This window comes from Bombus terrestris, chromosome 10, assembly GCF_910591885.1.
Source record: "Bombus terrestris chromosome 10, iyBomTerr1.2, whole genome shotgun sequence".
In the NCBI taxonomy this organism is placed as follows: domain Eukaryota; kingdom Metazoa; phylum Arthropoda; class Insecta; order Hymenoptera; family Apidae; genus Bombus; species Bombus terrestris.
In genome coordinates, this window is record NC_063278.1 from 9526846 (window position 1) to 9548442 (window position 21597).

General features: G+C 38.3%; 2 long non-coding RNA genes across 2 annotated transcripts in view; one reads left to right on the forward strand and one right to left on the reverse strand.

Annotated features, from left to right (window-relative positions):
• Nucleotides 1-21597, reverse strand: part of LOC125385879 — a 152701-nt gene that overhangs the window by 9896 nt on the left and 121208 nt on the right. The window lies entirely within an intron of this gene.
• Nucleotides 5717-7029, forward strand: LOC110120117. The gene is made up of 2 exons (XR_002308735.2): nucleotides 5717-6548; nucleotides 6712-7029. It is a non-coding gene; the product is annotated as an uncharacterized LOC110120117 (long non-coding RNA).

Here is a 21597-nt window from a genome sequence, read left to right on the forward strand (position 1 = left end):
AAAGAAGAAGGAGTGTAAGGAAACTAAAGGAATTTATGATGTCGGAACATTCGCGTGGGCCGCGCGATACAGAATTTATAATAAGAACGAGCGTACTCGTTCCCACTTTGTAACATTCTGCTCTCTGAAATTATTAAAAAATATTCTCATTTGAAATTTTAATTCCCAAAATTAATCTGCGTTGTGATAATTTCACATTAACGACAGCAGAAGATTAATTTTATTCAACTGTAATTCTTCAAGTGTACAATTTTATATATCAGAGAATCGAACCCTTAAAGGCTATTATGCGTGACATTTCAGCCCGTACGAATTTTGTTGTAATATTATCGTCCCCTGATAGTAGCATCGCAATGTTATTTATACCCACTGGAAACAATTTAATGGAAATTCCATTTCTCTCGCATTATCGATGTTTAAAGTACAGATAAAAGAAAGAAGACGTGGTTGGATAAAATTCCACTCGTGACAATATTAACGTGACTTTATTTAATGATAGCTTTTAAGGGCTGTGACGAAACGTTGAAGCTTTTTCGAAAAGACGCAAGACGAGGAGGAATATATTTTTGCAGATTGAATGCAAGGAAAATTGATTAGTTTCAAAGTACAAAAGACAATAAAACAAGTGACTTTCGCCAGACATATCCGGGCATATCGTGTAAAATGGAATGGGAAGAAATAGAACGGGATAAGTCGATATTTTCGATTATACTGGAAGAACGTTTCGATCTGCAAAAATAGATTTCGCCGTTAAGGAGAATGGTATGGCAGGTGCGCGCTATGAGCTCGTAAGTGCAACTCGGATCGGTACAAAGAATTATACTATAAAGAAACAAAAACAGAAGAATAAGAATACAAAAAAAAAAAAAAAAAAAAAAAAAATAATAAGAGATAAGACAAAGATGTATGTGCTGTAAGAGAATACTATTATGCAAGTTATGCAAGCAAAAACTACATATATGATGAATGTTGATATATGATATATTTATGGAAAATTCGTGTTGAGAAATAAATTATGTATTAACAGTATCAAACTTTTTTCACATATATCCCAGTCTTTATTTTTCTGACAAGTATTTTATTTCTTTCTTTCAGAAGTTTTAAGAATCTCTAATATTATTATATATGTTATTACAAATATATTTTTTAATAGAACTGATAAATGAAAGTGTATTGCCGGCTGCGATGTCATCGTGCAGCTACACAATCGAAAATAGCAATCATTTATCTCTCGTGGTAAGCAGACGAACTGTTGATGCATTATTTGTCAAATAATTGTAAATCAAACATTATTATCTTTATGATCTTTATTACATCTTTGTTACTCGTATCTTTCATTTTACATCCAAATAGAAAAGCAGAAGAAATGAATAAAATTATCGAATGTCGGTAATCAAAAACCATTCACTCGCTCAGAGCTCAGTGGATAACTCCTCAACAACTCGCCTGTTCAATGTCAGGTGTCAGCCCTTATAGCCTAGTACCGTTCACCCTATTCGAACTATTACAACCCCTAATAAATGGTATTACATATTATCGCTTAAGAAAATTATCAATTATAAAAAAAGGAAAAAGAAAAAAGGGGAAAGAAGGAATAATAATAATAAACTATTTATTTTCTACCTTCAATACGCTATCGTTCAACAAGTTTCGAGTCAATCTACATTCACTCGACTTCCCCAATTCTTCATGATCCTCCTCTATCCGCACAAGCTGATTTCGTTTTTCACGAGAATCAAACTAAAACGTATCAACGTCGCACCGTATTCGCGTAATCCAGAAAAAGGACGAAGGGATTCGTGCAGCGTGTCATTCTTCGAGGAATAGTATCACCGTAATCCGACGACAGTGATTACACACCGTTTTGCCTTCCTATCCAACGTGGCAGGATGTAACTGGTTGAGGATCGTGAAACGAAGGGTTCCATTCATCGCACAGGATCGTCGAGTCCTCCGGGATAATGGGGCGAAAATCCAGAGCGAACGATGCACGAGATGGGATTTGCCGCGATTTGAAACCTATCCGCGTGAAATCCGCGCGGCGTGCTCCTAAAACAACCAAGCGGAAACGTGCCCTCACACACATTTGCTTGGATATTTGTCTGGAATTATTGTTTTAAGGACTTTCAAATTCGATTGAAAGACTATCGATGGAATAACGGAAATTTGACTCAAAAAAGTTTACTGTAAATTTAAATTAAAAATCTAAGCAAGAATGGAAAGTTCAATTCGAAAGACTATGAATGGATCAATTTACTCAGAAATTCGATTCTTCCACTCTGAATTTGATACATTTAACACTCCAACTACCGATAGTCAACACGAAGCTATTTCTACCAAAACCAATGAAAATGACTGGTCTTTAAAAAATACATAATAATAGAATATTTTTATATTTATTGATTTATTACTTTCTTACAGAAGGAATTCCATGTTACGCAGTACATTTTTGGTATTATTAATCCATCTGGGATCCCTAAACGAGGGTTGACATATTTATAAAATTGTAAAACCAGTCATTTTGACTGGTGTGGTATTTTTAGTATTAATCAACCTGTCTATTTTAAACTTCATTTGAAACTCCAAATGGAAAGGAAAAACCACGAAAATTTCAATTAAGAAGCTATCAACGAAGCGATTAAAGGAAAATAAATCTCCCTCGGCCAAAATTGGTTTGGCGATCCCGGCATGAACGAAAGATCATAAAAAATTCATTGAAATTTCAAGATATTTCGAAAGAATAGGAACAAGTCAAAGCAAACGAAAAATTCTCGACTGGAACTCTTTTCTGAACCTTCCTATGTAAAATTAAAATCAGAACCCAATCACAAGCAGAGAATCTTATTAACGAGTATTTATAAGACTTATTTTTATCATAACATACATCAACACTTTGACTGTCACGCTGAAATCACATGTTTCGCTTAGGACGCCGCTGGAGTATTTTTATTATTCAAAGCATATAATGGCAAAATAATAATAAATTGATGATGTAAGACAACATTCGTCCCCAATGGACCGTTTATCTTATTGGTGGTCACGGGTGACCACCGTGGCGCCTTGCTAACAGTTGATGGCGACAGTTGATAACGAGGCTTCGTTTATTTCAACAAACAATTCGCATTGCTTATTTCGTCGTAAGCTAAACGTCCAGAGTATATTGTTGAGACGTGTAAAAATATTAGTAAACAGTATTTGTTCATTCTATATATAATAGTAAGGTATGTTCACACTTCTAACTTCGATTATATGATTTTAAGCGTGCAGAATAAAATAATGCTATATAAAGCCATATTAAAACGTGTTTGGACCTATGGGATCCAACTATGGGGAACAGCGAGTAATTCCAACATAGGAATTCTTCAACGATTCCAATTAAAAACTCTAAGATCCTTAATAGATGTACCTTGATATGTCACCAATGAAACAATACATCGTGACCTTAAGATACCTATAGTTAACGAATGACGAATATCCAAATTCAGTAACAGATATAACATAAGAATTAACAACCACCAAAACCCACCAGTTACTCAATTAGTTGACACGACGGATCAGATCCGCAGGCTAAAGAGACATTACCTTCTAGATTTAAACATTAGATGGAGCTAAAACCAAACATACAATAATCATTTATTATTCACGTTATAGTATCACGCCAGAATAATTTACTTATAATTCTCAATGAAAATTGATTGTAAATTACTTTCAAATAAAAAAAGAAAAAAAATTATATGATTATAAAGCAGCATTTACGATTATTTTCTAAGGTGTGTTTATAATAATATTCGTAGATTACTCCTCAAAGATATGGATGCAAACAAGTGCACCGTTAGATGCAAGATTTGTTCTCATTTTTTTTTTTTTTTTTTTTTTTATTGATGTTCTAATAAAAATGTTTAATTGTTCAATGGGGCTTTTTATTTCAAAGTATCTTCTATTTATCGGTTATATTCAAAATGTCCTAACTGTCAATTTTCATTCAATTTTTACAATTGTAAGAAGTTCAAGCGCCCCGGTTACCAATGACCACCGTGGCGTCACAAGAGAAATCGTGGCCGGTTATATATTTTCTTTTTTTTATTTGGAAGAATTTTACAATCAATCCTCATTGGGAATTATAAATAAATTATTCTGGCGTGGTACTATGTCATGTATAATAAGTTTTTATCGTATGTTTGGTTCTAGTTGAATCTAATACTTAAATCTAAAGGGTAATGTCATTTTAGCCTGCGGATCTGATCCGTCGTGTCAAGTAATTGAGTAACTAATGGCTTTTTGGTTGTTAATTCTTATGTTATATCTATTACTGAATTTGGATATTTCTTTTTTAGCTGTAGATATCTTAAGGTTGCGATGTGATATGACCAACGTAATAGTCAAAGTGTTAGCTCTATTATATTAATTCTTATTCTCAAGTCATTATTATTAAGCATATGATTATATTATTAAGAACCAAAGGAAAGCAAACGAGGAATCCTCGTGACCTTTCAAACAGACCTCTCTCGGAAAGGGGCGGAAACGCGGATAAGAGAAAAAAAAAGGCAAAAGGAATCGGCAGATTTATTCGCACGAGCAACCGCTTCGGTGAAGCGAGATCGGTGGTTGATTTAGTGTGCAACGAAGGCGCGGCGGAAAATGCGTCGGAACCGAGAGAAATAAATGTTCTTAAGGAGCGCGCCAATAAATAACGGTTTATTAACGTACTAATGCCTGGCGCGAAATTAACGGGAGTCGAGGCTACGGGGCCTGGTGGCTTCCGGGGGGTTGGCTGCAACGAACGTTGGCTGAAACGAGCGGGGGCCCGCCAACTTCGAGTCTTAAATGAACGCAGCCGCACGCTGCGGTTCTAATTAAAACAAACACGATTATAAGTTTCAGCTTGAATTTATAATCGTCGCTGCCGCGTCACTCTTCCGCTTCCCTCCTCTTGCACCCCTTTCAACCCCTTCGAAGTTCCGACATTTCTCTTTCGACGAGTTTGCGACGACGAGCGACTATAAGTGTGCGAGATTTTTATTAAAATCTGTTTAAACGAAGATTCCTAGTTTGCCTATCTCTGAACAGAGTTTAATTCTCTGATTCCGATATTTGTCTTAATTAGTAGACGGAACGTACTCGTATCCATTAAATCCGCTTATGCGAACGCCAAGTCCGGTAATATGGCTAAAATTGACGAGGTAAATGTACGTTTCGCGTTGCTTGAATAGTTTCGCCATGGGGATATTAAGAAGAAGATTAATGTAAATTATATGCATTTCAAGCGTACATTATTGTATAACGTTTATGCAATAAATGCGGACAGTATTTAGTAATATTATTATGATGTTTCAGCTTCTAACTACATTTAGGTAGAACCCAGTGATACCAGCAGGGTGCCTTTCGACATAAAGTGAACATATTGCATAGAGTTATCGTTGAAACAAACTTTCTTGGTGTTCGTTAAAGCAATGAAATATTAAAAATAACCATACAGGTACGAAAATAATTTCCAACCTGTAACAGAACTAAGAAATAGAAAGTATTTTACAGGAAAAAGGGATTGACAAAGTAACTATAACAATTGAAGGTGAGGTGATAAAGGTGTCGATCAATTCACACAAACGCCGGAATATACCTAACTACGTAGTTTATTAGAATATATCCGATGCGTACACTAGTCGTACAATATACTTGCTGTCTCGTTTCGCGGTCGCTAATAGATCGGCGCAAAGAAGTATCGGTTAATTGTCGCTGCTCGTATCTCTCGGTAACTAAGGATGCGTCGCTACCCTGTCCGCTATATTTATATCCGCCGGAGTTGACGACAGGCGTTAGGATTTGAATTTCGAGAATGTTCTCGAAACGTCCCAACGGGCGCCGAGCTCGCGACCTGTTTACAATTGTTGGTTTTTTGGGTAGCTGACTCACGAGCCTATGGTCACGGCAAAAACGACGGATTTGGCCTAATGATCGGAACCGCCTAAGGTCGATAGATCTATAATTAGCTCGTGTTTGAGTAAACACGGTTTCTTGTGTAGCGGATTTGCTGGGCAAAAACCATGATGACTTTTGTCGACAAGTACCGCTACAAAGGATTAAGTTTTGAAAGTATCAACAGCAAACTTAACGATACTGGTAACAACGTTTAGACGATATCAAAAGCAGATTATTTGAACTTCATAAGAATTTTCCTAATATTTAACAAGCAATATCTGTTCGTTGAGATAAGAAATGGAATTTCAAGATTCGCCGGCACTTTTGAAACCTATGGATGATTTTTCGTTACACCGTCGGTCGTTTGCAACTATACGAAGTTTATCGGGCGCAGTTGCAAGAAATACAGACGTTAGAAGCAATGAAACCGCAATTATATTTCCGTTGGGCGATAGAGAACACAGTCATAATTGAGTCGTCGCTGTGGTTATCGCGTGTAGATAAATATCTCGTTTAATTGGTCGGCTTCCGCGCCAGGAATTTTCTATCCTGCACGTTTCTCGATTCTCTCTTCGCATCTCTGGAAGCCAGCTTTTAATTGACCGTACACGTGTCCGCGGACTGTTCGCACAGGTATATTTACGCCGCCACTTCTCTCTGCAGAACGTTCTTCGAAAGTACGAGGAACAGAGTTTATCTCTTTGCACGAAAATCTAAAAATTGAAAGAACTGTAGCGGCATATGCTTCTTAGGACGTTGCGATACGAAGATGCCTCACATAATTGTTTTGCCACAGAGGATTAACACTGTACGACGTGCATAATGTAACGAACAATCTCTGGACAAAGCAATTTCGCTACTACGTGCAACCTACCACCGGCGACAAGTTCAAACCTTCCGATTCCCCGTCCCGACCAGTATAAATGGACGACCAAGTTCTCCACGAATCAGTAGTAGTGCGAATGAATATCAATATCAAGTCAATAAGTCAGTCAGTTGAGCGAACTAGTATAACGAAACAATCTTATAACGAGTATCATCAAGCGAACAACGCTTGCGATTAACTTTGTATTCTACACTTTGAAATACCTGTAAATATAGTGAGTTAAATTAACTCGTCTCGTTATTTATTTAACCAACAACACGTCACACCGTCCACCACAGAAGGATCAAAAGGGTATCGTGCTTCTCAAGAAATTTCCAATAATTCAGTTTCTCTATTTTTTACCTTCATGTGTTTCGTCATGTCCAGTTGCACAAATTGTAAAGTACAAATTAAATAATAATTAAAAAAAAAACGTGTTTCATCCATTTCGATCGAAAAGTATGTTACTTCCACTAATTTCGTATTGTTGTCTTAACGCTGTTAGCAGATAAAATTTCTGTGAAAATTTGCGAATAGATCGTTTCAAATCTTGGTAAGTGTAACGTGAAGCAACTGTTTTCTTCCGATCGTCGATGAGGCTTCATTCTGATACAGTTCTCTGGTGATAAACGAAATTTTAAGCCATTCGCGCACGAATTATAATATTTTTAGAAGGTTTAAATGGGCGTAGAACGCGATCAGGATATCGGCGAGGCTGCTACCGGGGTCTGAAACGACCCTATGATTATATCGATGTTTAGGCACCCGCTGGGTGATCCGTCTAATCCGGATTTAAGCTCGCGTGCATGCAGCGCAAAGGCTCCCAGCGCACTTGGCTGGGTCCACGTGTGTATCTTCCCTCTTGATCGCGTGTCTCCGTCAAATTTTAGACGAATATTCCATATAAATAGTTGTCATTTATCTGTTGCAAGCATTCTGTGTCTTTGCGATTTACTTTTTATTCGTAAATTGCCTCAAGAGAATCGCACACCTTTCGTCGTATACAACATAAAAAATAAAAAAAAGAAATATTTAAGATACACGATAATAATATCGTTTGCGAAATTTCCATGATTTTACAAATAGTTATATTGTTATTATAATGTTATAAATATATATTGTTCATTATGAGGTGGTATAGGAGATTGTCGGTGATAGTTGTTGCTGGCTGTAGATGTCGCTGCTGAAGTACTGCTGATTTTCCTCCTAATTTAGTTGCGTAGAAAAATCGGATTCCGGTCGCCGGGATTCGAACCTGGGTTCCGAACGTTCGTAAACCTAAGGCGCTAATTACTGCGTTGCCGTAACACTTTTTTTTTTTTTATCTCTGTTTATTTGTTCCAGGTTATTTACATATTTTTTACATCATTTTTTTTCCAGAATAAACGCTGAATTCTAATTGTAGGGTGGTACAGGCAAGAGTACCGATACGCGGCGGTACGACGTAGCCATGCATTATTACATTCTTTTCTCTTTTTTTTTTTTAAGATTATTATTGTTAAATAAAATAAAATTAAGCCGCTGTTGCGCTGTGCTTATGTACGATATTTTAATTTATGTCCTGAAAGCCTGGACGCAAAAACAGGACAGTTCGCTAGCCTATTAGGGAGGGGCCGTTGCCGTAACACTAGTTAGTGTCAAGTGGTGGTATTTGGCTTGTCGAGTGCCGCCACAATTGAAAAGTTGTTTAATTTATCCGGAGTGGAAGTGTATATCGATGTTAAATATTAGAGACGCTTCGGGTAAAATTAAAGAAAGATCCGACTTAAGAAAATTTCCTTATCGCAGTACTTTTATAGCGGCACATGAGCTAGAGAACAATTCAAATCATGTTGTTGTTTTGCCTCGGAGTATCAATATCGTTAGGAGACACATTTTGTAATAATAAATAAACTCTGGGTAAAATAATGTCGTCGCTACGTGCAACCATCAAATAAACCTGAATTCAAATTTTCCGGCTCTCCCCCGATCAGTATAAATAAACGAACGCGATCGTAAGGTGCCCAATTTCTCAGTCTTAGACTCGAATGATCTTACTAGCGATCTATACACAGTTTTTGACACTCTCTGTATTTATTAAATATTTTTAAATACATTTGAAGGTTTCAACATCAAGATATCTCGTCATTCAAACTACACGACTAACCATCCTCCACACTTTAAAATCCTAGAAGAAGAATTCTTTTAGTAGTAGAATTCTGGGGGAGGAATCATTTATAGCGTTCGCTTCTCTCAAAACTTAGACTTCGACGCACTTAAATATTTATTCGCGTTCGTTGATTAATATTAGTTTTAATCCGCAAAAGAGACTGTCGACGAGATCGCCGCAATAATTTTCTGGTATCCTCGTGTTAAACGACATTCCATAGCTTGCAAGACACGAAGGGTCTCTCGTGATAAAGGCACAGCCGCGCTTTAATTACAAACTTATTATCGCGAAACGAACTTGGCCCCGCTATACATCAACGTAACAGACAAGAGCAACAAACGGTAACTCGGTTTATTAATTTATCGTTGGCACGTTGGAAAGCAGAGAGGTTGCTCCGTTTTAATTATTCCTTAATTAAAAATCCACAGTCTGGTCCAGCTTCCAGGCTTCATTGGAATTAACCGTTTCCTTTTATAGCCACCGACAAACGGTTGGTTCCTTTCGCCGGTCTTCTTTAGCTACTTCTTTCCTTCAAAACTGACATTTCATTTCACACTGCGCGAATTTCGTTAATCGCGTTAACATCCTCTACAGGGATAAGCCGAATTAAGGTATTGAAGGTTCGAGCATTTGTTCTCTTGTTACCTGCTTTTTCAACGACGTGATAAATGTCTCCGAGTTTTAAGGAGATGAAAGCAGCAAGAATGAAAGTAATGCAATGAAGATAACAGTAAGAAAATTTAAGAAAGTATTAGTATAGTTAGAAGTGATTTGAATTGGTTGAAGTACTGGTATTATATCCTACCGTAATTTAAGTAATGTTCTTGTACTAAGCAAACTTAGGTTAAACAAGTTGATTCGTTTAAACAAATTTTGTTGAGTTAATTTAGGATTGAGCACGTTTCTAGAATTACCAATCTTCTATATCTTTTATATTTAGCTAGAAAAATTTACCGAATGTGCAGCTGGATAAATTGTAAATTATAAGAATCTTTTATATTTATGGATGTCCTGTACTTTAGCGCCTTTGTTTCTTTCATCTGAAATTAACTTGTCTTTCTATTGAAAAAAGCAACTATATTCTAAAATTGTACTTGTAAATTAAATAACGTCAATCGCAATTCAACGAAAGAAATAAAAAAGTACTTCAGAAAGTACTGGAAGAGTAGTAAATTTCTGGTAAAAAAAATGACCCAATTAGCAAATTGCAACGCTTACTAAGCTACTAATTTAAAGCTGATTAACCCCCATAAGCAAATTAACATTATGAGTAACCTAATGAAAGAAGCACTGGAAGTGTCTTCATCATCGACACCCTCTAATGATATCCAATTACCTCGAGAACATTCTCCTAACAAACACATAGGAAGGGTTGCAAGGTAACGCGGTTAGACAGTATCGGAGAGCCAATTAGACGACACGGAATAGTCGTTGCAATTCGATTTTACTTAATGCCTGCGCGCCTACGCACGCGGGTTAATTGTTTCGACCTCGATGCTCATCCAACAACGAGTTTCGTTACAATACACCTAATTCCCGACATCTAGATAAGCTGGTTATCCGCGACGATCGAATTCGCCCAGGGTATACTCGATTACTACTCGATTGACGATGGATCCCGCTTCGTTCAACACGTGGGGGTGATTTAGCCCATGAATGGGGAACGAAGAGGCCCGCATCGTATAGTACAATTTGTCGGGAGACGGTCTGTTTTGGAAATAAAATTATAGCAAGCTGGTTATGAATTATTCAGTATTTAACATTTTTTTTTGTTATCGGTAATAACAAAAAAGAGAAACATGTTGAAAGGGTGAAAGGGTTTTGAAGTGTATCCCACCTAGATGTTAACCCTTTGTTACGTATGCCATTACGTACATGCCAGACTAATGACAATAATATTCAATGCAATTCTAAGAATTCAATACTTCCCCAAACCATGGAAATTAGCACAGATCAAAATGTTACCCAAACCAGGCAAAGACCCACACCAAACTGCATCTTACAGACCAATATCACTGCTTCCAGTATTTTCCAAAATACTGGAAAAAATAATATATTGCCGGATAAAAACAATAATAGAGATAAAAAAACTAATACCGGACACCAATTTGGATTCAGAAACAAACACTCCACGATAGAGCAAATGCACAGGCTTATCAACGAAATAATAATAGCACTAGAAAACAAGGAATACTGCACAGCCCTTAGAGAAAGCATTTGACAAAATAAACCATGAAAGCCTACTACAAACAATTAGGAAACAATTCCCGGAGCAAATACACCAATTAATAAAATCCTACCTAAGCAGCAGAACCTTCGTAATAAAAGTCAAGGACACATATTCTGAAGTTAAAGACATCAAGGCAGGGGTGCCACAAGGAAGCGTTCTAGGCCCAATACTATACACATTATACACGGCGAATATACCAACAACTAGCAATAGCACAGTACTGACATTCGCGGACGACACAGCTATACTGGTCAGGCATACGAACCCAGAAACGGCAGTCAAATTACTACAAGAACATATCACAAAAATAGAAAAGTGGCTACAAGAAAAACAAATAAAAGCAAACCCCAATAAATGCAACCATATTACATTCACGCTACGAAAAAAGATACCACCAAACATCCTTCTGAACGGCACGCATATAACAAAGCATGTCAAATACCTAGGACTCCACTTAGATACACAACTCACATGGAAACTACATATCAAATCAATAGTAGAAAAAATACAGAAAACAAGGAGACAAATGCATTGGCTAACAAGCCGAAAATCCAAATTAAGCATAGAAAATAAATTAAAAATATATAAAACGATCATAAAACCAATCTGGACGTACGGAATACCACTATAGGGGATAGCAGCAATGAGCCATATAAACAAAATGGAGATAATACAAGCTAAAATCCTTAGAACAATAGTAAACGCACCATGATACGTTAGAAATGATGACATACGGAGGGACCTGGGAATCCCAACGGTCAAGGAAGAAATTAGCAGATAGTCAGAAAAATACAAATCAAGAATAGCAATATAAAATTATTATAAGCCATGTCATTGTATCACGCCAAATGAAGTTACTGAAAATTCTCAACGAGAATTGATTGTAAATATTCTAATAAAAAAAAAAAAAAGAATAGCAACACACCCAAACTGGCTAGCTGCGGAAACCTTCAAAACCATAAACATGGACAGAAGGCTAAAAAGGAAGCACCCAGCAGACCTCATAAAGGATATAACCTAGCAAACGCGAAGATGGTACCTCGCTGGGGGTAGCCACCAACATGTTAATATAACTGTTAAAAAATTCTACTAAATGTCCAAATTGGACAAATTGTGAATTTCAATAAATAAATATTAAAAAAAAAAAATTACGTACATGCAGAACCATCTTTTAGTTTAACTTGCATTTGCTTTCTTTAGTTCACTTTCAGATTACAAAAAGAAATTGCAAAAGCTCGTCCAATATTTTGTTTCGACTTGTTATTTCTTCTGTTACCTCGTGACTTTATAACATTTGAAGAAATTAAAGTATTTTACAGTGTTTGACACTTTACGTTGTCTCACTGCTTGGTTTCACTGATAAGTTAAGAATAGAATTATCTTCTTAGCATATCGAATTTAGAATTTTTAACATTCTGAATAGGCGACGAGTCATTGAGCAATCATGCGCAATTTATTTAATCGTAGAGATTACGTAGATAATTCGTCAAGCAAGACGATGACGTAATAAAATAGTAACGAGCTTTCGTGATTCCTTCGGCTAGTTAACCGTTCCAAATCCCCAGTTTCCAGCCTGGAATCAGCGAAATTTCTCTCGCCGAGGCAATTTTCCGCTCCGCGTTCCGCTCGATCGTTCCACGACGAAACGAGAAGACGTCGTTTCGCTTCGTTTGCCTTCATTGTTTTTCCATGACATATCTGCGAACCGATGCTTCCGTAATCAGACAAACCAAGGAAAACAGCGGCGATCTCACGGCGAGCCAATCGTCATGCAAAACAACCTCGTTAACTCGGAAACTCCAAGTTGGTGCTCCACGTTTTTCCAGAAAATTTAGTCTTATGAACAGTTATTCGTGATTGCTAGTTGAAGCAAAACAGAAATGTTTGTTGTTCGAGATCCTTTGCTCTTTTCTAATTTATTTTCGGGCCAATTTTAATCTCGGTTCATCTCAAGCAATTAATTATATGATCTTTTGGTTATTTAATTGTACCTTTGATTTGCTTGTTTATACTTTTCACGATCTTTTAGAGTTCTGTTTATTTGTTTGCATCTTCCACTTGTTTGTTCAGAAGTTCGATCGTATTTGTTCATACGCACGAATAGTAATAATTAACATATCAACTTTGACCCTTTCAGGATAGAATGTTTCGTTTGGTTATGAAAAAAATTCTTCTGGTTATAAATTATTAATAATTGAAGTACACCTTTTCTGATAATTTTTAAAAATATAATATTATCGAAGTATTACCGACAACAAATTTATCGTTCAGTTAGTTAATAATTTTCGTGAAGAACTGTATCCCACCATATGAGAATCATGCCTGAAATAGAAAAGAGATCAAGGGGATAAAAATTGTCAAGAACGACTTAACTAGAACAGAAGAAATTCGGAAACAGTTTATTCTCGTTTACCACAGATAAATTAAGAGCGTATCGATGCACGGTTGCGAGGGTCAGCTTTAAAACAAACCTGCAATTTACCAGTGGCTAACCTGCCTTACTGGGGGCCAGCCGCCGTAACTATAATACCTCTGGCAGGGTAATGGGTCGAGAGCGAAAGAGCCCCCGAGGATTATGATGGGTTATACTTTAGTAGGCGGAGAGGACTCCTGTTTAAGCAGTAATTAAGTTCTGCCACGCCTTCGGACACGCTTCGACCGTCCCGCGAAATTGGCCGAGAAACCCCCTCTGCGACTCGTAAATTGTCAAGAATAAGTTGAAACTGATGTTAATAATTACGTTGACGATAAGTTTCCAAAAAAGTACTATTTACGCAAATGACGAATTCTTATACAAGACGATCCGAGACGTAGAAGAAGAAAGGAATTGTCTCTTGGATTTCAATTTTGTAACGTTGATTAAATCATCGATAAACAACACAGAGTAGAAAAAAGCTTCGCAAAAAATCAACATAAATTTTACCAAAAGTACCAGCATACTTTTAGTAATTGAAGCGAAGACAATAAATTGCATTTGCAGCGAAGCTGCTGTTTTGATCAGTTTCGTCCATCGTTACATTTCCAATATTAACCTTGCGATTCTAATGATTCCTATAATGCATATTCTACGATAATCATCGTATCATCGATAAAACCAGCAAACCTATAAAAATCTAATTTAATTTGGAATCGTTTCGAAGAACCTCGAACACGAATCAACCTATCAAACGATTCCGCGAAACTGTATCATCCAACGGTGTTCCCAGCTGGCCGATAACAAATATATAATTTATTCAGCATGCAGACCAACAAATTACTCGCGTCAACACACGAAGAGCGCCGCGTAGAGGACAGAAGAAGAAGAAGAAGCTGGAGCACCGGGGGCCGCGGGGGTGGCGGTTGGTTCGATCGTATAAATCTCAAGTATTCGGCGGCGTGGCACGCCGTGACGGCCTCTAACGATATATTCTGATATAATTAAAACAATAAATAAGATGGCGTCCCACCGCGAGCACCGGGGGTCGAACTTTAGCTACGTTTTCTTTGCCTCCCATCGCAACCCTTTCGCCATCTCTCTTTCTCCTCTTCGTTCCCGGAATCTCATCCGTGCTTTCCAGAAATTACTTCTACCGTTCATTCGATACCGCTCCAGAAGATAACTGGAGCGTCTTGGGTTTCCGGGAACCACAACAACTCGCTGCAAGTTATAGGAATCGTCACGCTTGCTAACTCGATACGAGAAATGTATGATTTAGGGATTAGAAAGAATAAGGGAGCTTGTTCTAAGAGGAATTGGTATCTTCAATAAGGCTTTCTTATTAGGAGAATTTTGTGATATTTATGTGGTATTTTTGAGGGGATTTTTTAATATGATATTAAGGTAAGAAATATTTTGAAGTTTATTGTAAAAGATTATGGCGAGGTACTACATTCGTTACTTGGTTCGTTCTTGCTCTGTTTTATCCTATTTTTAAGGAAGATAGCATCTTCTCTTCAGTTGTATTGCTTGTTAAGAACTAAATATGAGAAGATGAAGAATATTGAATAGAAAGTTATTTATTCGAAGCGAGTAAAATTATCCAACTGTTTAAATCCGACTGTATTTATTTTTGCGTTCAGATCTACGATATAATATTAAAATATTACTACTGCATGAAGCTAATTTTAACAGACCTGTCGCTACTCTAATTTCTGAATCAGATTCGACGTATCAGTAATAATTCAACTCAGTAGCAGCAACGAACGAAAGAATATCCACCTGTACAAAATTCCTTTTACACCCTCCTCTTCATCATTACCCCGTTTGCCACTTCATTTCACAAATAACTGCTAATCCCTCTCGATAGAACAAAACGAAAATCTTCTGTTCGAAGAAGAACCACAAATGTACTACGAGGGACTCGTGTAGAAGCAACACGGAGCCGCGTGTTCATTGAGTTTCAACCCCTTGAGAGAGCGGTCGATCGTTTTTTTCCTTCCTCCTGACTCCCATTATTTTTCCAGGGGAACCAGGCGGCGTCTGGGCGCGCGTCCGGCTGGTATGTCTGGCATTTCTGCCGGCCATCGTCCGCCACAGCGAAACAGTTGTCCTTTTACCGTGCTTCTTTTATCGCGCACACCATCGTTAAACGTCTCTCTTTCATGCGTTCCATCCTTCGAAATTATTTCATTAAAAAACCAGAATGTCTCGATGGAAAGATTTTGAAATCAAGGAAATAAAGAATCGATGAGCTCGATGGAAGGACGATAGTTGGAAAAGAACTGGACGATACTTTGCCTGTTCGGTACACGCGACCATGGAGATTCCTATCTGGTCTTGATAAATTACTGTCCCTACACGGATCCCCCCTGTCACCCTTCGCTTTTGGTAGTTCTCTTGATCCAAGAGTTCCTCTTCTCTCGCGTCTGGCGCCCTCCAGTACCCGGTTTCACCTTAATATTAATTTGCCCCTCCATTGTCCACTTTTATTACACACATATCTTACACGGTTTCTTCGTTTTGTTATCTTCGCTACAGTCGCGTCTCTTTACCATTTCTTCGACCCTGCTCCCTCCGTTTCGATCCTTCTTACCGTGTTTTGATGAGCAATCTTGCGGTTTTAAGCTGTCGCGGTGAATGAAAATTTAAGGGGGAAATTTTATATCGTTCTTCGCTTTTATTAGGAAGAGAAATCAAGGAGAGTCGATTCTTCGTTTCTAAATTTATCTCACGAGATTTAAAGTCGCTTGTTTCGTTAATTTTTCCCTCAACACTTTCGTGTTCCACGTAGCACATTGCGAACATTCTGAACGAGTTATTAACACGTTAAACGATAAACGTACGTGTTTTTAATAAATATGTCGGAGATGTAGGGACATCGGGCCTTTCTTTAGGTAACCCCAATACTTGGGCTCGAGGTGACATAACTGGTCGCCGAACGTAGCCACGGTCACGGGATGAACGAAATGTCTTACAGAGGAGGTACCGATGTTGAGGGACACGCTGTATAAACAATCAAGTCTCGATCAGGAGCAATGTTGGTTTACGCGGGACTGCCTAGTTACGGCGCTTGGGAATTTGTTGATATTCCCGATTGATATGTATTTGACATATGTAACTGTATCTGTCTTTTATTTTGCAATCACCTTGGAGAGTTTACTGTCATCGTCTTGGCTGTCAGTCTGAAAGTAACCCAACGTCTTAGTTAACGTGTCTGCGTGCTTCAAAATGTATTCCATTGCACAAAGAGTTTACCCGTTGACCATGGATTCGTTATTGAGCCCAGGAACATTGTCAATAGCTTTTGTTATATTTATTAATTATTTCACGCTTAAAATTTCTAACGATAACCCGAAAAATATGTATTTAAAGATTAATGCAGTATGCCATACACGCTGAAATAGAATATTTCGTTCGAGAGAGATTCTATTCTATAAAAGCTTAAAGTCTTAAGTCCCAGATTTTCTTTACGACACGTTCTCCGTTTTTCTCCTTAACGATATCTCCACAATACACTTTCAGAGTCGTTACAGCTCTCTTCATCTGCCATAGGCATGCCGAATAAGCTTAAGAATCGCACCGAAGAGGTTAATTGCACGTAAGTCCGATGACTCGACGAAATCGATCGGTTTTACGAGTCCCGAAATACCCGTCGCATAAAATGGAATGCAATTCTCTCGAGACTTGCGGATTTGCGAATTATTTCGCGGGCGTGGTCGTCGAAAGCACAAGGATATTGCGATTATACTCGAGAGACTCCGCAAATCGAGTCGATTGTATGCGCGCAGAAAAATTTGTCATCGAACTTGTTCTCTCCAGGAGGCGTGGATAAGTTGGTCTTTCTCCTTCGGCGTTTCCCTAGTTTTGCATACAGATGAAAAATAGCGATCCGCTCGGGGATTCAGCAACAGGTAGCCGACTATAGATGGCTCCTACGCATAGGAAAATGCTGACTTACGATTCGAAAGTACGCACATTTTCCTCCGAGGGCAGATCAGAAATATCTCGTACTGCTATTGGTATATTGGTATAAGTATCAATCTGAAACTTTCTTTCGTTCATCACTGTACCTTACTGAAGAAGTTTCTCAATTTGATTTAAAGAACGCAAAGAATTCTTTAAAATTCCAATAATTGTAAAATCGAACTTTCTATATACGTTTTCCACTTGTGAAATAAACGATAATCCTTATACCACTGAGAATCTAGTTTCTACGATTTGTCCTCTCATCAGATGAATTATTTCCTCGAGATCTACCACTATAAAACGTATCATCTGCCGATGAAACATCACTTTTCATACATCTTTCTCTTTCTGTATCTCTTGTTCGTTTTACTCTAACAATTTTCAACGAATTCCACGGAAAATCTAGTTTCTAGATTTTATTCTCTCGTCAGATCGATCGGACGTTCCCTCAAAATGCACCGCAATAAAAGAAACTCATCTACCAATGAAACTTAACTCGATCGATACGTAGACGAATTAATCAACCGCGTGCCAACGCGAAATCCTGGTAGAAGCTGGCAAACAGCGTGTCCGGAAAATTCGTTGGATCTCTTTGAAGTGTATACGTGGCTGACAAAAGCTAATACGCAATTATTAGGCGTGCCGTGCGCCTGCTTTGCACTCCGTAAGCCGACGAGTGGCATACAGGAGCGACATGGAAAACAGGAGAGAGAACGACACGGCAGAGGTGTCCTATGGTGTGTGTCCTCGAAGGGTTTTCAGCAGACTGGCACCACACCCTGACAAGTACATGGTGGAATTTAATATAACCGGCTTGACACAAAGGGAGAAGAACGCGACAAAAGCTACCAGTCGATTTTTCCCTCCAGTAAACACGGGGGCAATGTTATCATTTCCCTGTTCACGAGGTCCATTCGTGGAATTTGTGGAACGTCGCGAATTTAGGGGTGAAGTCCGTGTTCAAGAACTTCTTCCTGTTTTTTTACCAAAGCTTCGTACCTTTCCATCGTCCTTTTTTTTTTTTTTTGTAATTTATATCACAGTAAGTTGGTGGAACATATACTCCGTGTTCAAGAACTTGTCTCTACTTTTTATCCAGGCTTCGTGTCTTTACATTATTTTTTGTAATTTGTTTCGCAGTACGTTTGTGGAGCATATAATCGAAGCATTAAAACATCTGCGACCGTGGTTTGTACGCTGTCGTACCGTGGACGCTTCTTTCTTGCTATAAAAAACGAAGAGCACAGAGCCGCATTGGATCGAGTTTTTTAGAACACCAGACATAAGTAAATTACGTCGTTCAACCACGCTTTGTTTGGCAAAAGTTCTAATACAGAATCTGTATGAGACACTCGAATGGTATTATAGAATTTATCTTACGTAATAATTTATCAACTGTTATAAGAATATCAGTAAACCGTCTAGCTATAGTTGACAGGTTATAAATATCGTTTCTTACAATTTTATAACACTTCATCGAATTTCTAGGAACTATCAAAAATCTAGCTCTCCATATATCACTTCTACATGAAATAGCAATCTATGTATCAACGATATTGAACAAATTTTCCTGAGAATCTATTTTCTGCAATTCGCTTCCTCGTTCTGCAATTGGTCCACTGAAAATTGCCAAATACCTTGAATTTGCCTGAACCTTGCCGGTTCAAGGTTGCGGAATATGGTCAATATAATATATGAATATGATATGTATTAAATATATTATTATGTTAAATACATAATTGTATTAATTATATTAAATAGACAGTACCGTAAGCTCTCGTAATAATGAATTATTATCGAAATCGTCGAAGGAAAGTCACTCGAGGCAACAGGGAAGTAAAAAGAGGGGCGAAAGAAGTACTCGAGGCGTGTAACGGAGGAAGGGCGCGAGCACGTGCGCAGAAGTACGTTGGAGAGGCGAAAACAGTCGTTGAGATCTCGGGGTGGTTGCAGACGCGCAAGAAATGGTTCTCTCCGCGGGACAGAAAAGATCCGGAGTCAACGGAACAGAACCGACGAAAGGCCTTCTATTTCTTCGCGTGGTGAATGAAGTAAAAGAAGGGTGGCGTGGACCATCCCCTGGCGTTCCAGTGATTTCGTAAAAGTCGCGTCAACTGCGGGCCCCATTTCGCGACTCTTAAAAGCCCTCTTTCACCCGATTGTACCCGGATGGAACAAAGGACGTCCAAGGCACCTGCTGGCGGCATCGAATTACTCCCCTTTCTCTGTTACCGGACCGAAAGTCGAACACCTGAGAAATGCGTGTTCGCTGGGGGCATTGTCGCGCTCCGCATGAGAACGGAAGCGCAAATTATAGGCCCGCAAACTTTTCTCACGATCCGATCTTTAACGACGACCAGCGGCGAGCGACTCGACTCGCGCGATTCGCGTACAGAGAAAGAGAAGAAAAAGAGAATGAGGACGGATGAATGAAGGAACGCGTGCTCGCTCGTGAGTACAAGATTCCGATGATCGTTAACGTGGATGACGTTATGGGAAGGGTCCGTTGACGAGAGGACGGTTAGACGACGATTCGCCATTATTTGGCGGCTCGAAACGTTGAACATATCGAGGTGGATGGAAATTAGGGAAAAGTCTTTTTAGTAGCAGAAGCGAGACAAGACTCTTGGAATGTCGTGTATCGGTTAACGTTCGATCGCGTCGTTCTAATTATCTAATTAACGTCGTTGGCGTAACCGTCGCCTTTTTTGTGTCTGCACGTGTCTTTTTTATTATTAGAGAAACAGACCAGTGCTGGGACAAACGCTATTCCCTAAAATAGAAACATTCCTGGATGGAAAAAAGTGTGCAATTCTAGACATACAGTAAACGTATCTAATTTAGTAGGAAGGAATGTGTCGAGTGGGACATTGGAAACCTCTTTTTGGGATAATTAGGAGTAACGAGAATCGAGGAATGTGAGAGGAAAAGAAAAAGTTGAAGAGTTAATTAGAGATAATCTGTTAGATCAACACTGAACACTGCGGGTGTGAAGTAATAGTTGTAAATATACTTTTTTCCGCCTATAGATGTTGACTTCTCGGGTAGTTTCAAAGTCTCCCAGACACTGTATGAAATTTGATCGCAAAAGGGAACAATTATCCGACTTGAAATATTTATGCAGGTGTAGGGCTATTCAAACAATGAACGCTTCGTTTCTTCGAGCCCCATTGTCCTAGATCCTATTAGAGCAATCTCCATTGAAATTTACCGATGCAGCTGCTCCTTGCAACCCTCTTCCCCGTCATCCCCGTCTTTTCCATCATTTTTAATGATCACGCCTTAATCGTCAATATGTAACTACTACACTCAATATGATTTTTCAAATTTATTCCACTTCGTATTCTTCTCTGTATGCGATTGCAGGTAGAATCAATAATGCCTCTTGCATCGCTGCTATTATCACAGGAGAAATTCGACTACCTATGCGATAAGACAGGCAAATTCCAAGCGCCTTATCATGAGTGACCACCGAGGTAGCGTCTGGTCACTCTGCCCGTTCCCAGAGACATATGACAAGTGCAACCAAGGTCTTTTTCCACTTTCCCCAAAGAATATAAATACTACCCCCAAAATCGTCCAAGTCAGTCTGAATCAGTCCGAGCCAGCCCGAATTACTGTACAAATTAAGTGAAATTAAAAGAACGTGACATTTTAATCACTTGTTGAATATTTTTTACACGACACTATCATACTTCTATTCCAGATTCGGAAAAAATATCGTAAAGCAATAGAAATTGCAATTTTTCAGCAAATGTTCAATTTGTCAGCTACAAACATTAGAACTGCTCGTCACATTTATCAGAAAACACTGTTAAATTTCACTTTACCTGGTATTTTGTTTCCTAAGATAAATACGACGTGTATGATACTACGGATTTCTAATGAAATAACTAGGAGATTAAAGCAACGTAAATTCGTTCAATTTGTGCTAAGTATCAGGAAGCGCCTTTAATACCAATAAATTCATATATAGTCTAGTAAATTTCTCTGAAATTCATCAAGCATGAAGTAAATGAACTTTTTGCCTGAAAGAAAACTGCGAACTATAAT